Here is a 25,073-nt window from a genome sequence, read left to right on the forward strand (position 1 = left end):
TCGATCCTTTGGTAGAAGGTGAAGAGGGAGATGCAGAGGAACTCTGGTGAGCTCTTGCATTCGTTATCTGGTGAGATTCCCAAAGCAGAGACCCTAAATATCCAGAAAAGGAGGTTTGGCTACCTAGGAAGGAGGATTGGCTACCAAGAGAGGTAAGAGCCTATCAGAAGGAGCCTCTGACGTCACCTGCTGGCACTGGCCACTCAGAGCAGTCTAGTGTGCCACAAACACCTCTGTTTCCAAGATGGCAGAGGTCTGGGACACACTGGAGGAGCTCTGGCCACCTCCCCTGGGAGGTGCAGGTCAGGGGAGTGGTCACTCCCCTTTCCTTTGTCCAGTTTCGCGCCAGAGCAGGACTGGGGGATCCCTAAACCGGTGTAGACTGGCTTATGCAGAGATGGGCACCATCTGTGCCCATCAAAGCATTTCCAGAGGCTGGGGGAGGCTACTCCACCCCAGCCTTCCCACCTATTTCCAAAGGGAGAGGGTGTTACACCCTCTCTCAGAGGTAATCCTTTGTTCTGCCTTCCTGGGCCAGAGCTGCCTGGACCCCACGAGGGCAGAAACCTGTCTGAGGGGTTGGCAGCAGCAGCAGCTGCAGTGGAGAACCCCGAAAGGCAGTTTGGCAGTACCCAGGTTCTGTGCTAGAGACCCGGGGGATCATGGAATTGTCCCCCCAATGCCAGAATGGCATTGGGGGGACAATTCCATGATCTTAGACATGATACATGGCCATGTTCTGAGTTACCATTGTGAATCTGTACATAGGTAGTGACCTATGTACAGTGCACGCGTGTACTGGTGTCCCCGCACTCACAAAGTCCAGGGAATTTGCCCTGAACGATGTGGGGGCACCTTGGCTAGTGCCAGGGTGCCCACACACTAAGTACCTTTGCAGCCAACCTTCACTAAGTGAAGGTTAGACATATAGGTGACTTATAAGTTACTTAAGTGCAGTAGTAAATGGCTGTGAAATAACATGGACGTTATTTCACTCAGGCTGCACTGGCAGGCCTGTGTAAGAATTGTCAGAGCTCCCTATGGGTGGCAAAAGAAATGCTGCAGCCCATAGGGATCTCCTGGAACCCCAATACCCTGGGTACCACAGTACCATATACTAGGGAATTATATGGGTGTACCAGTATGCCAATGTGAATTGGTAAATTTGGTCACTAGCCTGTTAGTGACAAATTTGGAAAGCAAAGAGAGCCTAACCACTGAGGTTCTGGTTAGCAGAGCCTCAGTGAGACAGTTAGGCATCACACAGGGAACACATACAGGGCACATACGTATGAGCACTGGGGCCCTGCCTGGCAGGGTCCCAGTGACACATAGACTAAAACAACATATATACAGTGAAATATGGGGGTAACATGCCAGGCAAGATAGTTCTTTCCTACAATTTTTTTCAAAAATTCTGCATACAAAAGGACAAAAAAAAAAACAAATGTGTGGAAACCTTCAAGAGAGTTATTTCCCATACAAATTGAAGAAATAGCTCCCATTTGTGTGGGAAATAGCCTAATGTGGCAACACTGGTTGGCTTTGATTGTACAGCGAGAACAGAAGCTGTGAATGGGGATTTCTTCATGATTATTTAGCAATTAAACCGATAATTTAAAGAGTTATGTGCCTGTGTCTTTTGATGCTATGTACTAGTCCTCTAAACTTCCACAAAGTCATATTTGTCTGCCTTTTCTACTAGCGAATACTTGCGTTCGATACTGAATGCTTTGTAAAATGTTGTTGTAAGATGAAAAAATTAAGATCCCTGTACAAAAAAGGTGACTTTATCGACACCTGTCAACTTTTGTTTTTAGTTTGATTTGGTGCTGGGCATTTTGAGCTTTCAGCTGTTTTGCGTTATCCAGTTTCTGAAAAATACAGCTATTCCATTCAATAATGCTAGGCATCATAAGAGCTGAATTAGCCGAACATTAGTAATAAATTCAAAGTTGTTCTGGACATGTCACAACAACACTAAACAGCATGGCAACGCAAAAAAATATCACTGTTTATAGCAACATACAAAGTGCACACTAATTGCAGCACAATAGCTCCAAACAACAGACCACAACATCAAAAAACAGAACAAAAATACCTGTTAACCTAAACACACAACATAACAACTCTAAGCCAAAAAACTCAACACAATCAACAGTCACAAAAGCAAACATGAAAGAAGAAGAATAACAACATCAACACAGTTAGAATATAATAGGGCACTAAAGCAAAACCAGAATAGCAATTCAACAACATAACACCACACAACATGACACCCCAACACAACACAATAACACAGGGACACACCACATCTCATTAGAACACATCACAACTAAAACATAACAATGACACACAACAACACCATAACAAAACATGCACTCAGCATAACACAATACACAGCATCAGTTAACACAACATTAAAACAGAAACACTGTGGCTGTACTCGGTGTTGCTTTTAGTTTGTTGTATTTGATATGATGCTTGTGAGGCAAGTTGCATTATTCTTGTGCTGCTGTGTTATCGTGTTTTTGTCTTGAGGTGTGTTCTATTACGGTTGCTGCATTGGTGTATTTTTATGTTGGTGTGTTTTTCTATTGTGTTGCATTGCAATGCTATGTTCATATGTTGTCATTGTCTTGTGTTGTTTTGCTGTTATTTTGTTATATTTTTGAGCTGTGTGGTCGTTTTCTACTATTGTGGTGATGTCATGTGATTTGCTACTGTGCTATTTTTATTTCATTTTGGTGTTCCTATTCTGTTGTTGCGTCATTGTACCGAACAGCAGCCCTCCTGGTTTAATATTAATGTTATTTAAATTTTCATTTATTTACATTTGTATTTATATGCAACCTGCAGATATTCCTATCACATATTACAGCCTGGACGAATCTATCTTCATGATAGAGCTGGAAAGGTTTTTAGTAATGTTGTTCAATACCTGTTTTGGCATTCAGCTCTTATTCTTCCTAGTGTTGATATCAATTTGCAAGATCTCTTTGAGATATACTTTATTCCATTCTCCTACCTGGCTTTCCTACCCAATTTATACAGCCCGCCTCACAAACGTTTTGTTCACCTAAATAAGGTTTAGGACCACCAACAAATAAACATTTACAATGGTAAAGTCACACTCACAATTTACTAGAAGGGCGACGTTTGCTCTTGTATTGGGATTTGCTGATACGGAAACTCTTTCAGTGTGGTGGAACGTCAGTATTTAGAAAACCCCTCGGTAAATGTTAGTTAATCTCTACAATTTCCTTCATTTGCGGTTATTTACCTGTGATTTGAATGCACTTAGATGTATTTTTGACGTAAGTAAGTGTAGGTTAGGGTGGGAATGGATAGTGAGCATCTTGAAAACCGAGTAAGGAAAAGGGCTTCCCCACGGGCAAAAATATTTTCCAGTGAAGAATTAAAAAGATTAAAGGTGAATTTGCTTTCAAACTATGCATGCACGCTTGTTGTAATTCCAAAACTCAAGGAAATCATCAACTACTTATGAAATGTTTATAAATCTGAAAATAATTACTCTGAAAATTAATCAGCGCCCCAACTGTACCTCATTTGAGATTTTTTTTTATTAATTTGTGAGTCGGACCCCAAGTGTTTTCCTCATTGGTTACACTACTTTTATAATGTATGTTTATCTTCGCCATTTGCTAATCGCATTCACATCATAGCCGTTTTGGTTACAATTGCATTTTTATTTGATCTAACATTTTTCCACTTAAACGTTTTGACAAATAATTCAACAGTATTTAGCATGGACAATTATTTCTGCAACCCTTACCTCACCCCATCCCCATGCTTTCTAGAAATGCGAATCCAAGTAGAAACATAATCAGCCTTACCAAAAGGTGACACCGTTGAATAGTTATGGACGCCAGCAGGAATGCCTTACACGGGACCACAGGAAATGCTTATTGACAGGCTTCATTTAAGTATTCAATATTGTTTTGTGGTAAATTTCGTTAAAATCTGCCATCCAATCAAAAAGTACATCTTATGTTCAGAGTCAGCATTCCCCAACTGCCTGAGTGAAACACTCCTTGTTTACCCTGTGTGCTAGTTTGTATCCATTGAAAACGATAGTTCAAAAGTTCATCTTTCGTAGCACTTTAACCTGTGCAAGAGATACCGTATCTCACTTACATAAACACTTTCAAAGAAGGTCACAAACAAAACTGAGCCCACGTTTAAAGAAATGATCTAAATTCATTGTCCTTCCAAGATGTCAGCAAAATTTGAAAAACAACTTTTCTACCACATTATTTGAATCACCAGTAGGTAATGAAATATACTGGGATGTTAATTACCTTATATTTCTCCGTTGCCGCTTCCAAATTTGATTTTCTTAAATGTTTAATGCTTTTTTAAATGTTTAATGTATTTAATACAGTTCTTTGTAATGTAAAGTATGTATTTGCAGTTTTTGTATAGCACAGTACAGCCTAAACAGACATTAGACCCCGTACAACTCGAAGTAAATGGGTATTATCATAAACTATTTTTAAAGAATACATTTGGCAGGGCCTTTTGACTGTACCTATAGACTTCAGAAAGTAGAAAAGTGGGACATTTAAGATCTGAAAGAGAGAAACACTTTCAATGGCTATTGATGAGGGCTTGCTGTAAGTATGATTTAGGGGAGACAATAAATTAAGCACAGAACTGGTCAATTTGAACTAGGTCAGTGTAGCCCATGGTTTCCGATCCCCTGTTCGCTGACCGTCTGCCTCAGTTACAAACAGTGATCTCTGAACATTCAACAGGGTAGCAGGTGCAGTGGCTCCACTGAAACACTAAACTTTGCCAAGCAGGCGGGATGTTTGCTGTGCCCACTCTGAAAAGTTGTTTTTATTGTTATAAGATACTCATACAGAATACAGACTCATTTAAAAAAAAAAAAAAAACACAATGGTCCTGACGTGCATGAAGCTTTGTCCATGTTCTTGGGGGGCATTCTGCATTTTTCATACCTGTGAGTGCTTTGCATCACATAAGGATGGGGGGATGACAGTAACTTTGACATGATGGTCCTGTGGCAGGAAGCCCATCAGATCAAATGCTTGCTCTAGTGAAGCCAGCATCCTCATCTTTAAATAGAACACTGAAATAACAGGTTTGCTGGAACTGGAGCACAGCGAATTGTCGGGATCCTTCCACCCTGCTAAACTCTAAATCACCTCCTTGTATTTCTCACAAATTAACTATTTTAGCTGCTCCAATACAACATATAAAAACAATAAAAATACAATAAACTATGAATGTGGACGTGTTGGACATGTGGATAAAAGCATCTTTGCATAATGTGTTCACCTATCCCCTAGTATAACAGGTGAGTGAAGCAAGCAAGTCCGGCCATTTACACGGAATCAGGGGTCCAGAGGGCAAATCATGTCCACATGAAATGTGTGAGTTCCATAAAGGCTGTTTGCTAGACTGGATAGCTAATTGTCCCTAAATCCATTAATCTCTGAAAGCAGGCCCCAGATCTTCAGCCTAAGAGCTGGGCTTCCCTATATCATAGCTAGTCAACCTTGCTATGTACCCACTGCAAAGTAAATTGCATGATTAAAATATCATGACTCTGGCAACACGTGAATAAATACTTTATAAAAAATGTAAATTACATCATTGACTTTGAAACTGTAACTCAGCAGAACAAACCAATGTTGTAAAATGTGAATTCAAGGACAAGTAATGCGAGGCATAACAAGCTATTTTATTCCCATTATTTCTGTTGAAAGTGAGAAGAGGATGTGGTGTTACAGCCAGAGCTGCCAATTTTGGAGCTGGGGAACCAGGTCCGACTCTTGGCGTTGGCTCAACATATTGTGATTCTGGGCAAATCACTTAATCTCCAACTCCCTACAAAAATGAATATGTCCTTGTGTAGCAAACTGGTGCTTATGAAAAGAGCTCCAGTACCTTTGGTCGAGTTTGTGCTATATAAAAAAGCAACAAAAAAAGTCAGATTTTTTCATCTCTTTGAACAAAACATATGTGCATATCGGTTTTGCTCAGTGTTATCATTTAGGTAAGGAGTAAACGGCATCAGAATGTAATTTATGCCTTAACATTGTTTGATGGGTACACAGTGGGTAATTTACACCATAAATTTTAAGCTTCTGAAAATAACCAGACTAGAGAACAGTTTTAGCACCATAAAGACTGCAGAAACAAAGCTCAGAAAAATCTTACAAGATGATATTTTCTGGTACATCATTGATCCTAAAGTATTGAGATATCTCAGACAATTTTCTTTCCTCTTGTCATAGAGTGCAGGAGGCAAAAGAAAAGTAGTAACAGAAAGTAATTAAAATTGATCCACAACAAGACAAAATGCATTGAGTGGTAGCAGAGCATTGATGACATAAGTAATAGGAAGTGCTTAGAAAACCCTATATGAAAGGGAGAAAGCATCTTGTTAATAAAATATGTAAATGTAACAAAGCTACGGTACATGGTGGTTTTTCATCCAGCTTTTGTAAGATCTTGCAGCACTGGTTACTGATCCATACTAGAAACTATTTAATTTCTTTAGAGGTTGAGAGTAGGGTGCTCTATTTATGAGGGAAACTAATATGTCTGCCTTCCCCAAATCTGGGCAAGAAGCCACATACTATATGTTACTTGTACATACTAGTAGGTCTGTGGTTTTAAGAGGTATCAGATGCTCAAAGGGAAAGTAGGAAAAGAGTGCTTCACTTTACAAGGTTTGATAACACTGGTTGTGGAGGGGCAGGGGCTATCATGAAACTTGGTAATCCTGCTACTCTTAAAATAAATTGTTTTCTAACAATGGGTGATCTGTGTGGGAAACATAAGAAGTTAATAATGATGAGTCCTCATTCACTGGTTAAATGCCCCAGGCGGGGGGGTATTGATGTTGGTGACCGGAACTAGATGGGGAGCACTTAAGGAGTATCTATGACTCTCTTAACCTTTTCTCAATTGTAGTGTCCTTTACCTCCTAGTGGTTCCACTGGTAACTATCTCTATAGCTGTATACTACTATACTCTTTGAGGCAATGTTTATAGAGATAGGCAAAACAAGGTTCTGTCATGGTTGTGAGCATCATTGTGAGAAATGGCAAAACAAACAATGTAATTTCCAGATGGGGTAGTTCCTTGATATTAAAAACCCCATTAAGATGACGAAAGGAGGTGCTTTCTTTTCCACAAATTGTTAACCTCCTTATTGATTTTGTCGAATTTACACCTAGATCTAACAACATAATAGATAACGCCAAATTGAATCACAAAATATCAACATGTACACCCGCTGTACTATCAGATCATGAGGAAAATGTAGACCTCACGGAAAGAATTGGATTCATAGCCTTGTCAGCTAAGAATGACACAATGACTTCAAAATCTGAAAGAATCCCAGATGTGTATGAGATCAAAGACAAACTGTAGGAAGTTGGCTCTGTATGCACTATTTCAAAGTAAGAAATAGCATGCACAGAGTCCAAGGGTTCCCCTTAGAGGTCAGATAGTGGCAAAAAGAGATAATTCTAATGCTCTATTTTGTGGTAGTGTGGTCGAGCAGTAGGCTTATCAGAGGGTAGTGTTAAGCATTTGTTGTACACACAGGCAATAAATGGGGAACACACACTCAATGACAATTCCAGGCCAATAGGTTTTTATATAGAAAAATATATTTTCTTAGTTTATTTTAAGAACCAAAGGTTCAACATTTACAAACAATACTTTAAATGAAAGGTACTTCACTTAGGAACTTTAGGAACTTTGAAAAAGAAAAATAGCATATACGGTTTTCACACAAATGGCAAATAGCTATTTTAAAAAAACTGGACACTGCAATTTTCAACAGTTCCTGGGGGAGGTGAGTGTTTGTTAGTTTTGCAGGTAAGTAAACCACCTGCAGGGTTCAAAGTTGGGTCCAAGGTAGCCCACCATTGGGGGTTCAGAGCAACCCCAAAGTTACCACACCAGCAGCTCAGGGCCGGCCAGGTACAGAGGTCAAATTGGTGCCCAAAACGCACAGGCTTCAATGGAGAAGGGGGTGCCCAGGTTCCAGTCTGCCAGCAGGTAAGTACCCGCGTCTTCGGAGGGCAGACCAGGGGGGTTTTGTGGGGCACCGGGGGAGACACAAGTCAGCACAGAAGGTACACCCTCAGCGGCACGGGGGCAGCCGGGTGCAGTCTGCAAACAGGCCTCGGGTTTGCAATGTAGTTCAATGGGAGACCCAGGGGTCTCTTCAGCGATGCAGGCAGACAAGGGGGGGGGGGCGCCTCGGGGTAACCACCACCTGGGCAAGGGAGAGGGCCACCTGGGGGTCGCTCCTGCACTGGAGGTTGGATCCTTCAGGTCCTGGTGGCTGCTGGTGCAGTGTCCTTACGAGGCCTCGGGTTCTGAGAAGCAGGCAGTCGTGGTCAGGGGGAGCCTCTGGATTCCCTCTGCAGGCGTCGCTGTGGGGGCTCAGAGGGGTCAACTCTGGCTACTCACGGGCTCGCAGTCGCCGGCGAGTCCTCCCTGTAGTGTTGGTTCTCCACAAGTCGAGCCGGTGACATCGGATGCAGAGTGCAAAGTCTCACGCTTCTGGTGGAAAACGTGTGTTCTTTCAAAGTTGCTTCTTTGTTGCAAAGATGTGTCTTCTTTGGAGCAGAGCCGCTGTTCTTGGGAGTTCTTGGTCCTTTTAGATGCAGGGTAGTCCTCTGAGGCTTCAGAGGTCGCTGGACCCTGTGGAACGCGTCGCTGTTGCAGTTTTCTTGAAGTGGGGAGACAGGCCGGTAGAGCTGGGGCCAAAGCAGTTGGTGTCTCCGTCTTCTCTGCAGGTTTTTCAGCTCAGCAGTCCTTCTTCGTCTTAGGTTGCAGGAATCTAGTTACCTAGGTTCTGGGAGCCCCTAAATACTCGATTTAGGGGTGTGTTTAGGTCTGGGGGGTTAGTAGCCAATGGCTACTAGCCCTGAGGGTGGCTGCACCCTCTTTGTGCCTCCTCCCTGAGGGGAGGGGGGCACATCCCTAATCCTATTGGGGTATCCTCCATCTGCAAGATGGAGGATTTCTAAAAGTCAGAGTCACCTCAGCTCAGGACACCTTAGGGGCTGTCCTGACTGGCCAGTGTCTCCTCCTTGTTTTTCTCATTATCCCCTCCGGCCTTGCCGCCAAAGGTGGGGCCGTGGCCGGAGGGTGCAGGCAACTCCACTAGCTGGAGAGCCCTGGGGTGCTGTAACAAAGGGGGTGAGCCTTTGAGGCTCACCGCCAGGTGTTACAGTTCCTGCAGGGGGAGGTGAGAAGCACCTCCACCCAGTACAGGCTTTGTTACTAGCCACAGAGTGACAAAGGCACTCTCCCCATGTGGACAGCAACATGTCTGGTGTGTGGCAGGCTGCTAAAACTAGTCAGCCCACACTGGTAGTCGGTTATGGTTTCAGGGGGCATCTCTAAGATGCCCTCTGGGGTGTATTTTACAATAAAATGTACACTGGCATCAGTGTGCATTTATTGTGCTAAGATGTTTGATACCAAACTTCACAGTTTTCAGTGTAGCCATTATGGTGCTGTGGAGTTCGTGCATGATAGACTCCCAGACCATATACTCTTATGGCTACCCTGCACTTACCATCCCTAAGGTTTTGCTTAGACGCTGTAGGGGCATAGTGCTCATGCACTTATGCCCTCACCTATGGTATAGTGCACCCTGCCTTAGGGCTGTAAGGCCTGCTAGAGGGGTGACTTATCTATACCTATAGGCAGTGTGAGGTTGGCATGGCACCCTGAGGGGAGTGCCATGTCAATTTAGTCATTTTATCCCCACCAACACACACAAGCTGGCAAGCAGTGTGTCTGTGCTGAGTGAGGGGTCTCCAGGGTGGCATAAGACATGCTGCAGCCCTTAGAGACCTTCCCTGCCATCAGGGCCATTGGTACAAGGGACTTACCTGGATGCCAGGGTGTGCCAATTGTGGAAACAAAGGTACAGGTTAGGGAAAAAAACACTGGTGCTGTGGCCTGGTTAGCAGGCCTCAGCACACTTTCAAATCATAACTTGGCATCAGCAAAGGCAAAAAGTCAAGGGGTAACCACGCCAAGGAGGCATTTCCTTACACAATCCCCCCCCCGCCCAAAGGAAAGAGGATGAGACTAACCTTTCCCAAGAGAGTCTTCATTTTCTAAGTGGACGAACCTGAAAAGGCCATCTGCATTGGCATGGGCAGTCCCAGGTCTGTGTTCCACTATGTTCCACTATAAAGTCCATTCCCTGTAGGGAGATGGACCACCTCAACAGTTTTGGATTTTCACCTTTCATTTGCATTAGCCATCTGAGAGGTCTGTAGTCAGTCTGAACTACAAAGTGAGTACCGAAGAGGTATTGTCTTAGCTTCTTCAGGGACCAAACCACAGCAAAGGCCTCCCTCTCAATGGCACTCCAACGCTGCTCCCTGGGGAGTAACCTCCTGCTAATGAAAGCAACAGGCTGGTCAAGGCCATCATAATTTGTTTTGAACAAAACTGCCCCTATCCCATGTTCAGAGGCATCAGTCTGCACAATGAACTGCTTGGAGTAATCTGGAGCTTTGAGAACTGGTGCTGTGTACATTGATTGTTTCAGGGTGTCAAAGGCCTGTTGGCATTCTACAGTCCAGTTTACCTTCTTGGGGATTTTCTTGGAGGTACGTTCTGTGAGGGGTGTCACTATGGACCCATATCCCTTCACAAACCTCCTGTAGTACCCAGTCAAGCCAAGGAATGCCCTGACTTGAGTCTGGGTTTTTGGAGCTGCCCAGTCCAGAATAGTCTGTATCTTGGGCTGGAGTGGCTGAACTTGGCCTCCACCTACAAGGTGTCCCAAGTAAACCACAGTTCCCTGCCCTATCTGACATTTGGATGCCTTGATAGAGAGGCCTGCTGCTTGCAGGGCCTTCAAAACCTTTTTCAGGTGGACCAGGTGATCCTGCCAGTTGGAACTAAAGACAGCAATATCGTCAAGATAAGCTGCACTAAAGGACTCCAAGCCAGCAAGGACTTGATTCACCAACCTTTGGAAGGCTGCAGGGGCATTCTTTAAACCAAAGGGCATTACAGTGAACTGATAGTGCCCATCAGGTGTGGAGAATACTGTCTTTTCTTTTGCTCCTGGTGCCATTTTGATTTGCCAGTACCCTGCTGTCAAGTCAAAGGTACTTAAGTATCTGGCAGCACCTAGCTTATCAATCAATTCATCTGCTCTTGGAATGGGATGGGAATCTGTCTTGGTGACAGAATTAAGTCATCTGTAGTCCACACAAAACCTCATCTCTCTCTTTCCATCTTTGGTGTGAGGTTTAGGGACTAAGACCACTGGGATAGCCCAGGGGCTGTCAGAGTGCTCAATGACTCCCAATTCCAGCATCTTGTGGACTTCCACTTTGATGCTTTCCTTAACTTGGTCAGACTGTCTGAAAATGTTGTTTTTGACAGGCATGCTGTCTCCTGTGTCCACATCATGGGTACACAGGTGTGTCTGACCAGGGGTTAGGGAAAAGAGCTCAGCAAACTGTTGCAGGACTTTCCTGCAGTCAGATTGCTGTTGGCCAGAGAAGGTGTCTGAATAGATCACTCCATCTACTGAACCATCTTTAGGGTCTGTGGAGAGGAGATCAGGGAGAGGTTCACTCTCAGCTTCCTGGTCCTCATCTGTTACCATCAACAGATTCACATCTGCCCTGTCATGGAAGAGTTTGAGGCGGTTCACATGGATCACCCTTTTGGGGGTCCTGCTAGTGCCTAGGTCTACCAGGTAGGTGACCTGACTCTTCCTCTCTAGCACTGGGTAAGGGCCACTCCATCTGTCCTGAAGTGCCCTGGGAACCACAGGCTCTAGAACCCAGACTTTCTGCCCTGGCTGAAACTCAACCATAGCAGCCTTTTGGTCATACCACATCTTCTGGAGTTGTTGGCTGGACTCATGGTTTTTACTTGCCTTTTCCATGTACTCTGCCATCCTTGAACGTAGGCCTAGTACATAGTCCACTATATCTTGTTTAGGCTCATGAAGAGGTCTCTCCCAGCCTTCTTTTACAAGAGCTAGATATCCCATCTCCTTTTGAGTTTTTCAGGGACTCCCATGATCATGCCTTTCAATGTCTTGTTAAATCTTTCTGTAAGACCATTGGTTTGTGGATGGTATGGTGTGGTGAATTTGTAAGTCACCCCACACTCATTCCACAAATGTTTCAGGTATGCTGACATGAAGTTGGTACCTCTGTAAGACACCACCTCCTTAGGAAATCCCAGTCTGGTAAAAATACCAATGAGTGCTTTGGCTACTGCAGGGGCAGTAGTCGACCTAAGGGGAATTGCTTCAGGGTATCTAGTAGCATGATCCACTACTAGTAGTATGTATTGGTTCCCTGAGGCTGTGGGAGGTTCAAGTGGACCCACTATGTCCACACCCACTCTTTCAAAGGGGACCCTCACCACTGGAAGTGGAATGAGGGGGGTCTTTGGGTGTCCACCTGTCTTAGCACTGGCTTGACAGGTGGCACAGGAGACACAAAACTCCTTGATCTTCTGGGACATGTTGGGCCAATAGAAGTGGTTGACTAATCTCTCCCACGTCTTGGTCTGTTCCAAATGCCCAGCAAGAGGAATATCATGAGCTAAGGTCAGAATGAACTCCCTAAACTCCTGAGGCACTACAACTCTCCTAGTGGCACCAGGTTTGAGATCTCTTGCCTCAGTGTAAAGGAGTCCATCTTCCCAATAGACTCTATGTGTTCCTGTTATTTTTCCTTTGGACTCTTCAGCAGCTTTCTGCCTAAGAGAGGGACATGTTTCTTGCCCCTTACACAACTGTTCCCTTGAGGGTCCCCCTGGGCCTAGGAGCTCAACCTGATAAGGGTCTAACTCCATGTGCTCAGTTCCCTCAGAGGGCAGAACTTCTGCCTGAGAAGAGAGGTTCTCTTTCTCTTGTTGTGTGGAAGCTGGTTCCCCAGTCTTCTTTCCTTTTCTCTTGGAGGGTTGGGCCCTTTTTCCAGGCTCCAACACCACTTTTTCACCCTGAGCCTTGCACTGTGCCCTTGTCTTGACACACACCAGTTCAGGGATACCCAGCATGGCTGCATGGGTTTTGAGTTCTACCTCAGCCCATGCTGAGGACTCTAGGTCATTTCCAAGCAAACAGTCTACAGGGATATTTGAGGAGACTACCACCTGTTTCAGGCCATTGACCCCTCCCCACTCTAAAGTTACCATAGCCATGGGATGTACTTTAGTCTGATTGTCAGCGTTGGTGACTGGATGAGTTTGTCCAGCCAGGAATTGACCAGGGGAAACCAGTTTTTCTGTCACCATGGTGACACTGGCACCTGTATCCCTCAGGCCTTCTACACTTGTCCCATTAATTAAGAGTTGCTGCCTGTATTTTTGCATATTAGGGGGCCAGGCAGCCAGTGTGGCTAAATCCACCCCACCCTCAGAGACAAATGTAGCTTCAGTGTGAACCCTGATTTGCTCTGGGCACACTGTTGATCCCACTTGGAGACTGGCAATTCCAGTGTTAGCTGGAGTAGAGTTAGAAGTGGAATCTTTCTTGGGACAGGACTTGTCTCCAGTTTGGTGTCCTTGCTGATTACAGCTACGACACAAGGCCTTTTTGGGATCAAAGTTTTTACCCTTGTACCCAAAATTGAATTGTGAAGAGACTCTGGACCCTCCCTCCTGAGCAGGTTTTTGGGGCCCTATAGAAGACTCTTTACCTTTTCCCTTGGATGTCTCAACACTCTTCCCCTGGGGAGGCTTTGTGACCCCTTTCTTTTGGTCACCCCCTATGGAAGTCTTGGTCACCCTAGTCTTGACCTAATGGTCCGCCTTCTTTCCCAATTCTTGCGGAGAAATTGGTCCTAGGTCTACCAGATGCTGATGCAGTTTATCACTGAAACAATTACTTAATAGGTGTTCTTTCACAAATAAATTGTACAGCCCATCATAATCATTTACACCACTGCCATGAATCCAAACATCCAGTGTTTTTACTGAGTAGTCAACAAAATCAACCCAGGTCTGGCTGGAGGATTTTTGAGCCCCCTGAACCTAATTTTTTACTTCTCAGTTGAGAATCCAAAGCCCTCAATCAGGTTAGCCTTCATGAGGCCATAGGATTCTGCATCTTTTCCAGAGAGTGTGAGGAGTCTAGCCCTACACTTTCCAGTTAACATTTCCTAAAGGAGAGCACCCCAGTGAGATCTGTTTACATTTCTGGTTCACAAGCCCTCTCAAAAGCTGTGAACCATTTGGTGATGTCATCACCATCTTCATATTTAGTTACAATCCCTTTTGGGATTTTCAACATGTCAGGAGAATCTCTGACCCTATTTATGTTGCTGCCACCATTGATAGGACCTAGGCCCATCTCTTGTCTTTCCCATTCTATGGCTAGGATCTGTCTTTCCAAAGCCAATCTTTTCACCATCCTGGCTAACTGGAGGTCATCTTCATTGAGGCTGCCCTCAATGCTTCCAGAGTTGCTGGACTCTCCTGTGAGAGAAGCAGCATCTCTGACTATCACTTGTGGAGACAGGGTTTGAGGGACCCTGTTCTCCCTAACTAGGAGTGGGGGTGGGAAATCGTCCACATCACTAGCTTCCCCCTCTGGGAAGGTATCTTCAGAGGGGTTGTTCTTAGCAAACTCTGCAAAAAGCTCCTGGAGCTGTACTTTGGTAGGGTTTTAACCAGTTTTAATCTTTTTGATTTTGCAGAGAGACCTTAACTCTGACATCCTAAGATGCAGGTAAGGGGTGAGGTTGAGTTCCATCACAATCTCTTCTGCAGCAGACATTATGGGGGTCATTACAACATTGGCGGTAAAAGGCGCTTACTGCCGTGCAGAAGACCGCCAATACACCGCCGCGGAATTCCGCCACAGCTATTATGACCCACATCTCGGAATCTACCGAAATTCAGACACCCACACAAGTCCGCCACACCAAAGGTCAGTGTTAAACTGGTGAAAACAATTCCTCCACCGTCACGCCAACAGAAACACGCCCATGCTATTACGACCCACGAATCCATGCGGCGGTCTTTCAACCACGGTATTCCATTGGCGGTACACACCACTGCGCTCAAAATACACACACATAGACAAAACACCGCCACATTAGACAATTACAAATACACACACCTGAGACACATACAAACACTACTCCCACACACCCAATTCAATATAAAACACATACCCACATCACCCACAAACCCCTACGACCAGAAATTTTGAGGAAGCCAAGAGACAGAGAGCACAGCAATTGAGAACCCCACCACACAGAAGCACACAACACCATCACCCACACAACAATCCACGCACAAAACACCACACACCACTACACATCACCACACACATCTACACTTACACCACCCCACACAGCACCCACACCACCCCATGTCACGCCAAAGACACCCGAGGTTTTCTGAGGAGGAGCTCAGGGTCATGGTGGAGGAAATCCTACGGGTAGAGCCACAGCTATTTGGCTCACAGGTGCAGCATCCAAGAAATCGGGAGGACATCAGGAAGAGGTGGAACGACCTACGAGGGAAGGTGCGTTCTGTGGTCTCTAGGCATAACATCACGGTACAGCGGACTGGCGGCGGACCCCCACCTCCTCCCCCACAACTAACAACATGGGAGGAGCAGGTCTTGACCATCATGCATCCTGAGGGCCTTGGAGGAGTCGGTGGAGGAATGGACACTGGTAAGTCAAATCTTAACTATCATATCCCCCACCCTACCTGCATGCTATCACACACCCCCACCCTCACCCCCTCCCCTAACACTACAACTCCTCACTAATGTACTAATAACACAAACCACCCACCCCAACACCAAGCCCTGCATGACACAACTAAGCATGGACACCCATCACTGAAGCATGCTCACTGTACATACCCATAATAACCTCCTAACCATCATCACACAAACCCACACACAGGAATGCTTGCACTGGGGTGCACGCACACCCACCCATTGCACACCATTACACACACACATGCAATAATCATGCTCTTATACCCCTGTAGGACCACTACCCAACGTCACCAGACAGGAGGGTCCAGACATCTCCACTCCACCCACAGAAGAGGCCCACAGTGACAACAGCAGCTCTGCCCTACTGGATCCTGATGACCAACCCGGACCATCGTGGGTCTCGGGACAGTTGGTTCCTCTTGCACAGGCACAGCCCAACACTGACCTTCCACCCTCTGGGAACACCAGCACAGCACCCACCCAGCGGGCCCATACCTCCGTACCCAGGACACGTCAATCAGCGGTGTGTCCACCACTACAGGGAACCCAGGATAACCCACCACCTCAACAACAACAGGGACCTGGGGGCAGTGGTAGTGGGCACACGGTCCAGGGGACGGAGGCACAGGAACACAGGGGAACTGGGAGGGCTGCTGTGCGACAGGGGGCGGACAGGCCAAGGGAACCCACCCTCCACGAGGCCCTCACCTCCATCATGGGAGCATACCACCACTCCCAGGAGACAATGGCGACGGTCCTGGCCAAGTTTCAGGAGACCCAGCGCTGCAGGACGAACAGTATTTGGGCTTCAGGGAAGAGCTCAGAACCATCAGCTCCGCCCTGGGCACCATCGTAGGGGTGCTGAAGGACATGCAAAAGACCATGAGGGACACCATGGCACTCCAAGGGGCCCCTGACACTAGCATGGATGATGAACTGCCCACCACCTCCGCCGGCGCTAGTGGACAGTACGCCCCGCCACAGGACCACCACACCAGCACCCCACCCCCTGCAGATGGAGAACCACCCCGCAAGCGGTCCCTGAGATCCAGGAACAGGAAAGAGCAAGATGGCAAGACCCCCACCAGAAAATGAGACCACCCTGATTGTCATCCCACTGTCCCACTTTGTTACCCTGTTCATACTGAAACTGCCCCAGCTCCACTTCCTATGCCATATGGGGAGGGCACCTGTGTGACCAATAGACTGGACTCCGCCATGGACATTCCTCCACCATCCCCCATCACCATTTTACAACCCCCCTCCATTTTTTAGCACTTAAATAAACACCCTTGAAGCACAAAACAATCTGGAGTCAATCTGTGATTTGGTAAATTTGTATTATCAATGACAGTGTCAAAATGCGTTCTCAATTGTAAAGCCAACATACCTATGTCACACATCACAAGTCCATGAAGGATGCAAGCAGATGACACACGTTGGTAACCACACCTGTGAAACCGTAATGGAAAGGTACAACTCAGTTACCAAATAATGCTACTAAATGACAGACAGGATAGAGGTAGAAGTGTGAAAGTGAATGTGATAGTAAAATAAAATGTTCTCACCTGTGTGTCACTGGAAATATTGCTGTATGACTGACTCCCTGTTGTCTATGTCTTCTTCCTCAGCTTCCTCCTCATCACTGTCCAGAGGCTCCACAGGCTCCACAGCTGCCACAACACCGCCATCTGGACTATCCTCCTGCAGAAAAGGCACCTGGCACCTGAAGGTCAGTTCGATCACCCTCCTAGTCCGCCCATGGGCCTCATTGTAGCGTTCCTCTGCCCTGGTCCTGGGATTCCTCACTGGGGTCAATAGCCAGGACAGGTTAGGGTAACCAGAATCCCCTAATAGCCACACACGGTGCCTCTGTAGTTGACCCATCACATACGGGATGCTGCTATTCCACAGGATGTAGGTGTCATGCACAGAGCCAGGGAACATAGCATTTACCTGGGAGATGTACTGGTCTGCCAAACACCTATGATGTTGGGGATATGTCCAAGGGCATAGAAGTCACCTTTGACTGTAGCCAAATCCTCCACCTGAGGGAAAATGATGTAGCTCCTTACGTGTTTCAGCAGGGCAGACAACACTCTGGACAACACGTTGGAAAACATAGGCTGGGACATCCATGATGCCATGGCCACTGTTGTCTGAAAAGACCCACTTGCAAGGAAAAGGAGCACTGACAGCACCTGCACGTCAGGGGGGATCCCAGTGGGATGGCGGATTGGTGACATCAGGTCTGGCTCCAACTGGGTACATAGTTCCTGGATAGTGGCACGGTCAAACCTGTAGGTGATGATCAAATGTCGCTCCTCCGTTGTCAACAGGTCCACCAGCGGTTGGTACACCGGAGGATTCCGCCATCTTCTCAAATGTCCCAGCTGACGATGCCTAGGAAGGACAACAGCGACCACAGAGTCAACAAATTCCCAGGTATGTACCCACAGATACACAGAACACTACACAAAACACAAAACTGTTCCTGTATGTGTGTTAAGTGTAGGCCTAGGTATGTGTGACGCAGTTGGTAATTATTGCATGTGGGCCCCTGAAATGGCAGTTGCCTGACCTCTATAGTGGGACAATGGGATGTGAGGTAACTGCGCTGGCGCTGTACACCGTTGCGGTAGGCGGTCGAAGACCGCGGCGCTATGCTGCATTGGTTAACATTGGACCCTATGGGTCCCAGGAGCCAATGATGAAGTGCGCCGGCGGTGATGACACGCACCGCCGCGGACATCACTGCTGCGGACGTGACCGCCATTTTCTATCTGTTCAATCACTCGATACCTGATCTTCGACAGGAGAGGACCTACACTGCAAGTGCTGCTGTGACCTCAGTCTGGAAGAGACAATGGCTGCTGCGTCTGGGGAAAGGGCCCCTGCCTTCACTGCTCTGGAGTTGGAAAAGCTTGTGAACGGGGTCCTCCCCCAGTACACGCTACTCTACGGTCCTCCAGACTAACAGGTAAGTACACAGGGAGCACGTTGTATAGACTATGCCTGGGTAGAGAGGGTTGGATGTGAGTTGGAAGGGGGCAGAGTTCAGGGAACATCAAAGAGTGTGAATGCATGTGCCACATGGCAAGGGTAGGGATGGGACCCACTCACATTGACGGTGCAATTGGTAATGACTTCTCTTCTTCCCCTGTGCATGTCATGTAGGTCAGCGCCCACCAGAAGAAGGACATTTGGCGTGCCATCGCCAAGGACGTCCGGACCCTGGGGGTCCACCAGAGACGGGGCACCCACTGCCGGAAAAGATGGGAGGACATTCGCAGCTGGAGCAAGAAGATGGCGGAGGTTCAGCTGGGGATGGCCTCCCAACGTGGGAGGGGTGCCCGTCGCACCATGACCCCCCTGATGTTCCGGATCCTGGCGGGGGCCTACCCGGAGTTGGATGGGCGCTTGAGGGCATCACAGCAGACACAAGGGGGAGTACACTCGCATTCTGGGGACTTTGCGCGCAGTGGAGGGGTCTGGGTGGGGGAGGAGGGCTGTGGGTTTCCCTAGGACAGAGCGAGTTACGTAGGCTAGGCCCCTCCGTAATGCAGGCCATGTGTCACTCCACCCCACCTCAGTAGAGTGCCAAGTATAGGTATACATGCCCCTGTGGCATCTATGTGTGCAAATGTCCACCATAGCCATGTAGGCCAGATCCCAGGAATTGCATCTATAGAGGCCAAGAGCACGGTGTAGTGTAGGGGGCTGCTGTGTCTGTATTGTCCACCAACGGTAGCGCTGAGCCATGTACTCAACCTGTCTTTCTTCTGTCGTCCCACCCCCCTTTTTCTGCTCCCCCTGTTCTTTTGTGCATCAGCATCATCAACCGAAGGTTCAGTGGCACCGGAGCACGAGGGGAGCTGCATCCCACATGGCCATGGAGGGCCACACCACAGACTCGGAATACACCAGTGGGACGGAGGGCGAGTGGAGCTTCACATCGGGCACAGGATCACCAACCAGCGACACGGACTCATCCGCCGATGGGAGCTCCCTTGTGGTGGCGGCACCATCTGTGCCCCACACTTCTACAGGTAGAGCCGCCACCTCCCCTACCAGCACCGCCGTCCCAGCAGCCCCTCAGCGTTCGCCCCGTGCCCACTCACCCAGGAGGGTGGGCAACACCTATGCCCCAGGCACCTCAGCCCCTGCCTCTGTCACCCCTGCTGCCCTCAGTGAGGAGGCCATTGACCTCCTCAGGTAACTCACTGTTGGGCAGTCTACCATTGTGAATTCCATCCAGAGTGTAGAACGGGAGTTGCAACACAGTAATGTATTCCTGGAGGGCATTCATTCTGGTCAGGCTGCCCTTCATCGAACCCTGCAATCTCTGGCCTCAGCACTGATGGCAGCCATTGTCCCTATGTCTAGCCTCCCCCCTCCAACTTCCTCCACATAGATCCAATTCCCTGTACCCCAGCCTATCCCACGCACACCATCAGACAAGCATGCATACACCTCAACACACACAAGTAGCTCAGGCAAACATAAGCACCACACAAGCCACAGGCACTCACACAAGCATCACCCACATACAGACACAGCAACGTCCAATGCCTCCAATGTGTTCCCTTCCTCGTCGTCCCCCTCCTCCCTCCCAGTGTCGTCTACACTCTCACCTGCATGCACTACATCTACAGGCACTAGGACTTGCACCAGAACACCCAGAACCACACCCCGCTCACCACCCCCACTACCATTTACACATCCCCTGTGTCCACTCCCAGTGTGTCTGTGATGCCCCCTCCAAACGTACACAAACACGGCCACTCACACACCCAACATCCATCTACCACACGACAGCCTCCAGTACCTGCACCTGCACCCAAATCACCTAAAGTTACACCTCCTACAACCACCTCCTCTTCCTCCACTCCCAGACCCCCTCCAGCTACCCATCCCAGTCTTCGTCAGCAACTCTTCCTCAGCAATGTTGACCTCTTTGCCCCCACCCCCACCCCTCCAATTGATAGGTCCCATAGTAGCACCTCAGCCAAAAAAAGTCCAGTACCAGTGGTGCGTGTCAAAAGTGTGTGGAGTGCACCGGCCACCAGGGCAGCCAATGTGACACGTAGCCAAAGCACTGCCAGTCCACCCCCTGTAAAGCACCTAAAGTTGGAAAGTGGCCGACGGGACAGGGTGAAGACTCCTGGCGGAAAACCTGCTCACAAGGGTCCCAGGGGGAGTGCTGAGTCAGCTGTGACTCCTCCAAAGGTGGTGAAGGGCCAGAGGAAGTCTGCACAGTCTGGGAAGAGCAGCACCGCGGAGAAGGCCGCCATCCTCCCCGGCGGCCGGGACGCCCTTGCCAGCACTGTCGTCACTGGTCAGGAGACCACCGCCAGAGTCAGTGCCCAGGAGGGCAGCAGTATTGTCACCAATCAGGAGACCACCGCTGGAGTCAGTGCCCAGGAGGGCAGCAGTATCGTCACTGGTCCTGAGACCACCGCCAGAGTCAGTGCCCAGGAGGGCAGCAGTATCGTCACTGGTCCTGAGACCACCGCCAGGGTAAGTGCCCAGGAGGGCAGCAGTATCGTCACTGGTCAGGAGACCACCGCCAGAGTCAGTGCCCAGGAGGGCAGCAGTATCGTCACTGGTCCTGCGACCACTTCCGGAGTCAGTGCCCAGGAGGGCAGCAGTATCGTCACTGGTCCTGAGACCACCGCCGGAGTCAGTGCCCAGGAGGGCAGCAGTATTGTCACTGGCACTGACCACCTCCGGAGTCAGTGCCCAGGAGGGCAGCAGTATCGTCACTGGTCAGGAGACCACAGCCGGAGTCAGTGCCCAGGAAGGCAGCAGTATCGTCACTGGTCAGGAGACCACCGCCGGAGTCAGTGCCCAGGAGGGCAGCAGCATCATCACTGGTCGTGAGACCACCGCCAGAGTCAGTGCCCAGGAGGGCAGCAGTATCGTCACTGGTCAGGAGACCACCGCCAGAGTCAGTGCCCAGGAGGGCAGCAGTATCGTCACTGGTCCTGAGACAACCGCCAGAGTCAGTGCCCAGTAGGGCAGCAGTATCGTCACTGGTCCTGAGACCACCGCCGAAGTCAGTTCCCAGGAGGGCAGCAGTATCGTCACTGGTCACAAGACCACCGCCGGAGTCAGTGCCCAGGAGGGCAGCAGTATCGTCACTGGTCAGGAGACCACCGCCGGAGTCAGTGCCCAGGAGGGCAGCAGTATCGTCACTGGTCCTGAGACCACCGCCGAAGTCAGTGCCCAGGAGGGCAGCAGTATCGTCACTGGTCAGGTGAGGGCAGCAGTATCGTCACTGGTCAGGAGACCACCGCCAGAGTCAGTGCCCAGGAGGGCCCCGGCAGACACAGCCCCGCTGGGCAATAAGGGACCGTCATGCCACACACCAATGCACAGGTCAGAGACCGCCATGGCAAAGCACTGCTGAACAGGGAAAAGACCGCCATGGTGAAGACCACTGAACAGGGCAAAGCACCGCTGAACAGGGCAAAACACCAATGAACAGGTCAGAGACCGCCATGGCAAAGCACCGCTAAACAGGGAAAAGACCGCCATGGTGAAGACCGCTGAACAGGGCAAAGCACCAATGAACAGGTCAGAGACCGCCATGGCAAAGCACCGATGAACAGGGAAAAGACCGCCATGGTGAAGACCGCTGAACAGGGCAAAGCACCGCTGAACAGGGCAAAGCACCAATGCACAGGTCAGAGACCGCCATGGCAAAGCACCGCTGAACAGGGCAAAGACTGACATGCCAAAGCACCGCTGGACAGGGAAAAAACCGCCACATCAAGCATCGTTATCCCATGTGCAGCTGGGACAGTGACTGGACAGGAACCGTCACGGGGAGCCTGATGCAGTCTGGGCACCATTCCCCCTCCAGAACCAGTGGAGACATGCATCCACTCCGTCTGTCCGTAACAGGATGAAGCACTCTGGGCACCAGTCCCCCTCCAGAACCAGTGGAGACTGTTATCCACTTGAGAGACTGTGGCTTTGCACTCCCCAGGATGTAACACTGGGCAAACCACCTACTGTAGAGACTTGTGAGACTGTGGCTTTGCACTCTCCAGGATGGTACAGTGGGCAAACCACCCACTGTAGAGACTTGTGAGACTGTGGCTTTGAACTCCCCAGGATGTAACAGTGGGCAAACCACCCACTGAAAAGACTTGTGAGACTGTGGCTTTGCACTCCCCAGGATGGTACAGTGGGCAAACCACCCACTGTAGAGACTTGTGAGACTGTGGCTTTGCACTCCCCAGGATGGTACAGTGGGCAAACCACCCACTGTAGAGACTTGTGAGACTGTGGCTTTGCACTCCTCAGGATACATCAATGGGCATGGAGCCCCGTCGTGGATCTGGCGTGGTGCTGTCATCCGGCTGAGGTGCCCCCCTTTCTCTTCCCCTTGACGTGCCTGTTGTATTTCTATCTGATGCCCGTGCAGTGTTCTCTCTGTTTGTGGACAGGTATCTAGTGTGGGCCTCGCCCATGCATTTTGGGCCCAGTGGTGTACGGACATTGATATGTGCATACCTGCACTACTTCTCGTAATGTATAATATTTTGATTGTGTATATCTATCTGTATATATTTGGTAACTGTATTTTGATACATTACAATGTTTGAACTGATTTCCTTTTGTCTTTGCATTCTTCCGGGGGGGGGGGGTTGTGGGTTGTTACTGTGATGTTTGGAAATGCATTGATGTGTGTGTTGTAATGTGTGAGGGTGGGGGTGGGGGTTTTGCGTGTGTCCCCCTGACTTTTGCCTCCCCCTCCCCTATGTCGTAGGTGCAGTACTCACCGCTGTCTTCGGCGCCGCCGTTGCTGGTGTTCATAGACGAGCAGGAAGACAAGGGCAGGGAGTATTTGTAGTTCGGGCTCCATGGTGTCCTCCGTCCTCGTGGAGTGTGTTAAGGTGAGCGTTTTCCCATTGCAGAAGCTGTTTCTGCCGTGTTTTTATCCACAGTGAATCCGCCCCGGAAAAGGTGGCGGATTGGCGGGTTGTAATACTGTGGGCGGTACTTTGTCTTCCGCCTGTCTGTTGGCGGTGACCGCCGCGCTGCTTGTCTGTACCGCCGTGGCGGTCGGAGTGTTAAAGTCGCTGCCTTTGTTGGCGGTTTCCGCCACGGTCATAATTCCCTTTTTTTTCCGCCAGACTGTTTGCGGTATTACCGCAGCTTTAACACCGTCCGCCAGGGTTGTAATGACCCCCTATGTTTCTAAAACTTGGAATACTTTTTAAGAATCTAAAACTATCTCTAGAATTTAATTCAAACTTTTACAAAACTTTTAAACTCTAAAAGAAATGCTAACAGGGACTAACACAAGGCCCTAGCAGGACTTTTAAAAATTTAGAAAAATAGCTCAAATTTCAAAAATCAGTTTCTAATGAAAATTTTTGGACCAATGTAGGAAGTTGGCTCTGTATGCACTATTTCAAAGTAAGAAATAGCATGCACAGAGTCCAAGGGTTTCCCTTAGAGGTAAGATAGTGGCAAAAAGAGATAATTCTAATGCTCTAGTTTGTGGTAGTGTGGTCGAGCAGTAGGCTTATCAGAGGGTAGTGTTAAGCATTTGTTGTACACACACAGGCAATAAATGGGGAACACACACTCAATGACAATTCCAGGCCAATAGGTTTTTATATAGAAAAATATCTTTTCTTAGTTTATTTTAAGAACCACAGGTTCAAGATTTACAAACAATACTTTAAATGAAAGGTATTTCACTTAGGAACTTTAGGAACTTTGAATTAGCAAAATAGCATATACGGTTTTCACACAAATGGCAAATAGCTATTTTAAAACTGGACACTGCAATTTTCAACAGTTCCTGGGGGAGGTAAGTGTTTGTTAGTTTTGCAGGTAGGTAAACCACCTACAGGGTTCAAAGTTGGGTCCAAGGTAGCCCACCGTTGGGGGTTCAGAGCAACCCCAAAGTAACCACACCAGCAGCTCAGGGCCAGTCAGGTGCAGAGGTCAAAGTGGTGCCCAAAACGCACAGGCTTCAATGGAGAAGGGGGTGCCTCGGTTCCAGTCTGCCAGCAGGTAAGTACCTGTGTCTTCGGAGGGCAGACCAGGGGGGTTTTGTAGGGCACCGGGGGGGGGACACAAGTCAGCACAGAAGGTACACCCTCAGCGGCACGGGGGCGGCCGGGTGCAGTGTGCAAACAGGCGTCAGGTTTGCAATGTAGTTCAAAGGGAGACCCAGGGGTCTCTTCAGCGATGCAGGCAGGCAAGGGGGGGGCTCCTCGGGGTAGCCACCACCTGGGCAAGGGAGAGGGCCACCTGGGGGTCGCTCCTGCAATGGAGGTCGGATCCT

General features: G+C 48.5%; 1 protein-coding gene across 7 annotated transcripts in view; it reads right to left on the reverse strand.

Annotated features, from left to right (window-relative positions):
• Positions 1 to 25,073, reverse strand: part of LOC138259681 (cytochrome P450 2G1-like) — a 584,827-nt gene that overhangs the window by 479,846 nt on the left and 79,908 nt on the right. Inside the window, exon 1 of one of the 7 annotated variants that reach the window (XM_069207563.1) lies at positions 3,858 to 4,019. The exons of the other annotated variants lie outside the window; for them this stretch is intronic. The gene's annotated coding sequence lies outside the window, so the exon portion shown is untranslated. Of the gene's footprint in view, positions 1 to 3,857; positions 4,020 to 25,073 lie in introns of those variants that run through there. 7 annotated transcript variants of the gene reach the window in all.

Source organism: Pleurodeles waltl, chromosome 9 (genome assembly GCF_031143425.1).
Source record: "Pleurodeles waltl isolate 20211129_DDA chromosome 9, aPleWal1.hap1.20221129, whole genome shotgun sequence".
Taxonomy (NCBI): domain Eukaryota; kingdom Metazoa; phylum Chordata; class Amphibia; order Caudata; family Salamandridae; genus Pleurodeles; species Pleurodeles waltl.